The following is a 7,183-nucleotide window of genomic DNA, read 5'->3' on the forward strand; positions in this document are numbered from 1 at the left end:
ATTGGCAAATCCACTCCGCGTGTGGAAAGTAAACATGAAAAAGTTGTTGAATGAAAACGAGCATATACTATACTGGTTTATAATGAATTACATGGATTTACTATGAGTAGTTGGAGGACGGCCTACCAACAGGCAACTTTAGCTGTGTGTTCGGCAGGGGCGTAAATACGCCCCGATCCTGTGACTGTTTTTCATTTTGGTGCCGTGAGGGCATGGCACCACCGTTACTGCACGCAAACAACGGACGAACTTGTCAAGAAGTTAAAAATTGGTATGCATTCCTACCATTGAAATTCTTTGTGTCTAAAAAGTGGTCATAAATCTCTGCTATTTCCGCTGGGTGGATCACCACTAGACCGTTCTGATCTCTCACATCTAGAAGGGCTTGGCAGGCTTCCTCTTGGTGTAGCCACTGGTGTAACGAAAGTTGAGGGAGCCCCCTTGCAAGGTACATGGATGGTCCCCGGCTCCGGACTGACTCCTGAGCTCTCAGGCCTGACTACAGTGCAGAGGGGGCCCCCTGCAGCTTGAGGGCCCCCCGCACCGCGGGGGAGGCGTGGGCCTGTGTTACGCCACTGGGTGTAGCTGTGTGGCCAATAATCGGCCAGCCTTCTCACTCAGCACTTTGGGCCCGATTCACAGAATGAATTTAAGACTCAATCCTAAACTTACTACTGTTTTGGTATTCACAGATTGCACTTACTTCTTTTTGTATTCACAGAATGAACTTACTACTTTTGGTATTCACAGAATGAAATTACTCATTTCGGTATTCACAGAAGTTAGGACTCCTAACTTTAGGACTCCTAAATGCCTTCTGTGAATACCGAAAGCCTTAAAATTAGGATTTTTCTCAATTTAGTAGTAGTAAAGTTAGGACTCCTAAGTTTACTACGTAAAGTTAGGACTCCTAAGATTACTACTACTAAATTGAGAAAAAGTTAGGAGTCCTAACTTCTATGAATACCGAAATGAGTAAGTTCATTCTGTGAATACCAAAAGTAGTAAGTGAATTCTGTGAATGCCAAAAGTAGTAAGTGCATTCTGTGAATACCAAAACAGTAGCAAGTTTAGGATTGAGTCTTAAGTTCATTCTGTGAATCGGGCCCATAGTGTTGTCATTTTAGGTATAGCAGCGAGTATTCTGATTATGACTTAAATAGAGAGTTTGAGTAATTTAGCCCTTTCAGGCTGATGTAAGAGCTGTAGCATGGAGATGGCGTGCATTGGTTCATCATTGTGGCTATTTCAGATTTTACTGGCCTTGTCTGTTCTGTGTCTTCCTTTTCTGCCGAGCAGAGTCCTCTATCAACGTTCAATCTATCAATCAGTAGATTTGTAGAGCACTTCTTGTCACTTGTGAAGGTATCCAGGAACTGGCAGCGTCTAGTTGATTAGCTGAATAGCCAGGTTTTCTGAGACTTTCGGAACCCTGGAAGAGATGGGGAAGTTCGTAGATAAAGCGGTAGCTCATTAAATGTCTTTGCATCTGATGTGTCAGATGCGGATGTGAGAGTTAGAGAGAGGAACGTGGAACGGAGGTGTCTGGGCGGCTGATGGATGTTCAGGTGGTGGCTCAAGTACGCAGGTCTACGGTTGTGTAGGGCTTTGTATGCATGTATAAGGAGCTTGAAATGGCATCTTTTCTGTACCAGGAGTTAGTGGAGTTCCTGGAGGTAGGGTGTGATGTGGCCTCACCTCGGGTGATCCTGGAGGAGTCTAGCTGCGTGTTGTCTGCAGTCAGAGGAGGATGTGAGCTGCGATTCCTACATACAGAGCTTTGTCATAGTCCCTTTGGCTGGAGATGAATGCTTGGGTGATGGTTTGTCTTGAGCTTTGGGATAGCTACGTGAATACCTTGCAATGCATATGGAGTATGAAGAAGCAGGAAGAAGAGATGAAGTTAACCTGTATTCATGGTTAGCCTGTTGTCCAGAATGATGCCTAGGTTCCTAGCATGATCAGTGGGGGTAGGAGTTGGTCCTAGTTCTGAAGGCACCAGAATGGGCCCCATGGGGAGCTTTTGTTTCTGAAAATCAGTACCTCCGTCTTGTCCGTGTTGAGCTTCAGACAGTTGTTCTTCATCCAGTTGGCGACCTCTGTTATGCAGTTGGGGAAGGTGGTTTTGTTGGTGTCGTTGGAGAGGGCGAGGAGGAGTTTTGTGTCGTCGAAATAGGATATGATGTTGAGTTCGTGGGTTTTGGCTATGCTGGTTAGAGGTGTCATATAAGTGTTGACCATGGTGGGCCTGAGTGAGGATTCTTGGGGTACTCCATAGATGATTTCCTTGGGTTTGGAGATGAATGAGGTAAGGTGGACTTTTTGCATTCTTCCGTTGAGGAACGAGGCAATCCAGCTGAGAGCGGCTCTTTGGATGCCTATGTTGTGCAGCCTTATGATGAGTGTGCAGTGGGAGACCGTATCGAAGGCTGCTGAGAGGTTCAGGAGGATCAGAGCTGCAGCCTCTCCTTGGTCCAGTAAGGCTCAAAATGTCAACAGTAGTCACGATGAGGGCTGTCTCAGTGCTGTGGTTGCTGCGATATCAAGATTGGGAGGAGTCAAGTAGAAATTTCCATCCCAGATGTGAGGAAAGTTGTTAGTTGGTGGCTTTTTCTAATACTTAAGCAGGGAATGGGAACAAGGACATTGATCAGTCGTTGTTGAGTTCACTGGGGTCTGCCAATGGTTTCTTTAGTTGGCCATTGACTTCTGCGTGTTCCCAGTCCTCAGGGAAGGTGGCGGAGGCAATTGAGATGTTGAACAAGATGATCAGTACCTGGCTGATTCTGGCTTCACTTCGGTTGAAGATGTGGTGAGAGCATGGGTTGGTTGGAGCCTCTGAGTGGGCGGAATTCATGCTGGTGGTGGTGTCTATGGGGTGAACTGGCCATTCGGTTAGTCAGATGTCTGTGGTGGTAGTGGGGTTGTTGTGTTGCTTGAGGAAGTTGGTGACCTTAGCTGGGGTTTGAAGTTTCTGTAGATAGGTATTGTTGCCTTTCCTGCTGCCCATAACAGTTGTGAGGATGTTACTAAGGCTTCATTGTCAGTCATGAAATGGCTTAAAAGGTTAGCAAGATGCGTATTATCTGTTGCCAGCTTATAGTGCGTCATGTTTCATCTCCAAAGTTTAGAAGTGGGTGCAATGTGTGCCCACTCAAGTTCCAATAATACTGGAGCATAGTCTGAGATCCCACCTTCAAATATCTTGCAGTCTCACAGCATGGAAAGTAGTGGGTGGTAAGGGAGAAAGTAGTCAAATCCGAACCATGAATCATGCACACAAAAAAGGAAAAGTATATTCCGTTTCCCTTGAATTTAGCAGGTGCCATGGACCGGCTAGGTCATTGTCCCCATTACATCTCCCAGTATCTCTCTGTATCTAGCATTATGCTTATCATATGGGCCGAATAGTCTATATGTGGCTCTAGGGCAAAGTTCCAGTCTTCATCCACCACTATTCTGATACAGCCGAACTCACTCAGGATCCAGGATAGGTAGGTGTTGTGTACATATGATGATGGTGTGTACATATGAGTTTGCGGTGCATCTCATGTTGCATAACAAGATGCAGAGTAGTGGTTGTAAGTCTGATTATTCTGGTTTGATTCAGGCGGACGCTCCAGGACTTGTTGCAGACTGCGGCAAGATGCTTCACTCTGACTGCTGCTCTGGACGTTCAAGGTCTCGGTCGTTGGCTACTCTTGTGATGACACATTAATAAAGTCTCCAACTTAACTACTGCATGGTTTCAACTCATTACATGCCTCCATCCATAGGACAGGAAAAGTTTCCCATCAGTATTAGGAGCACAGGTAAGTCCAACTACTAGTAACGTGTCTATTGTTTTGATTTTAGCGAACAAGTAGGGACCCGTCATGTCTATCCACATTTTCGGGACTGTACATTGCAATTTCTTTTTAATTAGTATGGCTACACTGCATCTCTTATGGGAGGTTGTGGCCTGTGGTGTGTCCGGCATGTACCCTAACCTCCTTCCCATATTGATGCTGATTACTCAACCCACCCAGGGTGATCCTCCACATTTCGGATCCTATTTTTGACATGCGTGTCTCCTGGAGTAGAGCTATGTCTGGTGATTAAGTGACTATAAAATTCAGAGTCTTTTTACGTTTGATTTAGTATGTCATGCCATTCATGATTATGGAAAGTATACGTAGGTTCTTGCGTAAATATGTGCTGTCATGGTGCATACTGGATGTTACTTATCTATTGGTCATGGTAACACAAAGCTTGTTGTATGTAATGGGCACTGTGATGGTGAAAGGGCGCTAGGCCTTTGTCTTATGAGTTCTAAGCGTCCGGGCAGTGTAGATAATGGGCTAGCTGCTCCCTCTGCCCAGAGATCCGAGCACCCAGTATACCTCAAATCCATGCTGCGAGACTACAAGAGTTAGTCCATTGAACTTGGTCAATGTCCTATAACCTCGTAACACCGCCCTTTTGGGAGTAACACTGGCAAAGCTCAGTGACAGTGCAGCTTGCATACTGTGGCTAACATGTACTGATTTTTTAAGGCCCCTGTTGGGAAATGAAGAGGTGGATGAATAGACAACTCGGCGATGGTGTATGAGGCAGCATCAGCAATCAGGTTTGAATGGATCTTATCCAATGTCCTACAGCGTGAGGGTCATCGCCCTTGTTCTGCACCCCCCCCCTTTTTAGGTCGAAGGCCTAAAAGGCTGCGCTTGCGCAGTCTTAGGCCGGAGATTTAATGAGTCTGAGTAGCGGCGAAGGTCCCGCCTCCGTGCCCCATCTCTCCTTCATTGGCTGGCTCCCTAAACGGAGGCCAGCATTTGGAGGAGAGATGCGTCACTCCAAACAAGCTCCGTCCTTTTCGGATTTGGGGGCGTAATTTTTGATGTTCTTTAGACAGTGACGTTGTCCGTCACTCAGAACATCAAAACCACGCCCCCAAATCGGAAAAAATCTCGGAGCTTGTGTCCGCCATTTTCGATCCTTCGCAGTGAAGGTAAGATCGTGGCTGTTTCCCTCCGTGCCTTCTTCCCCCTGTCTGTTTCCCGCCCCCCTCCCGCTCTCCGTGTATTTTTGCTGTCCGTGTGTGTGTTTCCCGCCCCCTCCCGCTCGTGTGTGCATTTCAGAGCGTCTGTTTCCCGCCCCCCTCCCGCTCGCCGTGTATTTTCGCTGTCCGTGTGTGTTTCCCGCCCCCTCCCGCTCTCCGTGTATTTTTGCTGTCCGTGTGTGTTTCCCGCCCCCTCCCGCTCGTGTGTGCATTTCAGAGCGTCTGTTTCCCGCCCCCCTCCCGCTCGCCGTGTATTTACGCTGTCCGTGTGTGTTTCCCGCCCCCTGTTTGTTTCCCGCCCCCCCTCCCGCTCTCCGTGTATTTTTGCTGTCCGTGTGTGTGTTTCCCGCCCCCCTCCCGCTCGTGTGTGCATTTCAGAGCAGATACCCGCATCATGGTACGAGTTATGATAATGCTTGTTATAGCTTCATCTCGAGTTGGTCAGTGTCATGTGACGGAGAGAAGCAGGCTCTTAAAAGCCAGGCACAGCCGTCAACCTCTGTGAAAAGCTTTCGGAGGTGTAACAGTTACCTGCTGCCCAGTATACTATGCCAGCACTGGTATTGCACAACTTTAACCTGTTCAAATTGTAGACAACGGCCCTGCCACGGCTTAACAGAAAACCCAATGTAGTTGGAAATGGTATGCGCACTTGCCTCACCAAACATGGCGACACAATCTAGTCATCTCGAGACCTCGATCCTTTACTGTTTCAATTCAAACACTGTCACAGCACTTGCACCACGCACGCATTGTCGCAGGATTTTGACGAAACCTGAGCTAGGTGCGCACGTGCACACGGCTCGTTCCTTCTGTTCTTTCCCTGCCTGGTTTATCTTCTAAAGTCATAAGAAACGGGGCTCCAGCGTAGGGCATACACCGCGGTCAGCATTTGAGCGGAGGACGCTCTATCTGTCTCAGCTAGCGCTGGATTCCCGGTTCCGTCATCAGCACGCACCGGAGACGCTGGATCCTCCCGGTTTTTGTGCCTCTGTGCTCCCCTGTCCGTGATCCCGTTTTTGTGCCTCTGTGCTCCCCTGTCCGTGATGCCGTTGTTGTGCCTCTGTGCTCCCCTGTCCGTGATCCCGGTTTTTGTGCCTCTGTGCTCCCCTGTCCGTGATCCCGTTTTTGTGCCTCTGTGCTCCCCTGTCCGTGATGCCGTTGTTGTGCCTCTGTGCTCCCCTGTCCGTGATCCCGTTTTTGTGCCTCTGTGCTCCCCTGTCCGTGATGCCGTTGTTGTGCCTCTGTGCTCCCCTGTCCGTGATCCCGGTTTTTGTGCCTATGTGCTCCCTTGTCCGTGATCCCGGTTTTTGTGCCTCTGTGCTCCCCTGTCCGTGATTCCGTTTTTGTGCCTCTGTGCTGCCCTGCCTGTGATTCGGTTTAAGGGCTTCTTGGCGCTGTGCAGTGCAGTCACTGAGGTTCTTTGTCTGGTGAGTGCACGACAACCACTGGGGGCTCTGAACGTCTGTCACTGCCCTTTTGCTTCTGTTGTCGCTGATCCAGGGCTCGCCTGACACGGGGAGGCTTGTATGGTAGAGTGCAATCCTATGACTGTGGGGGTATCTATAGTGCAGTGCACTTCAGTCACTTGAGGCAAGAGTTGATTTGGCTGTGATACAGTGAGGTGCTGTCTCTGGTGCTGTGCAGGACAACCACTGGGGGCGGGGTCGATTATCTCGGATATAGTGTTCGACTACCAATGATGATCTTTTATCGTGCAGTGCATGCCCGTGCTCGAGGCTTGCCTCTGGTGCAGATCACGACTGACACTGGGGGAGGGGGGATTATTTCTAGTGCGGTGTCCCGTGCACGCCTGTAAGCTGGGTGCTGCTTATATTGCAGTGCTCTCCTGTCACTGATGTGCTGGTGCTGTGAACTGGTAACGGAGGTTGTCTCTTATGCAGTGCACTCCTGTCACTAGGGTTTTCTTACTGCTTCTGACGCTCTGCACGCACATCACTGACATGCTGTTGTTGGTGCCTGCACGATGGGTATGTGTGTATGGTGGGGGGGGGGGGGGTCAGGGCTCACCTGACAGAAGAAAGCTTGTGCGGAATAGTGAACACTTGTGACTATGGGTTCGTCTCTAGTGCAGTGCACGCTATTCATTGGGGACAGTGTTCTGAATTCTACAGCAGAGGG

This window comes from Lissotriton vulgaris, chromosome 1_1, assembly GCF_964263255.1.
Source record: "Lissotriton vulgaris chromosome 1_1, aLisVul1.2, whole genome shotgun sequence".
NCBI lineage: Eukaryota > Metazoa > Chordata > Amphibia > Caudata > Salamandridae > Lissotriton > Lissotriton vulgaris.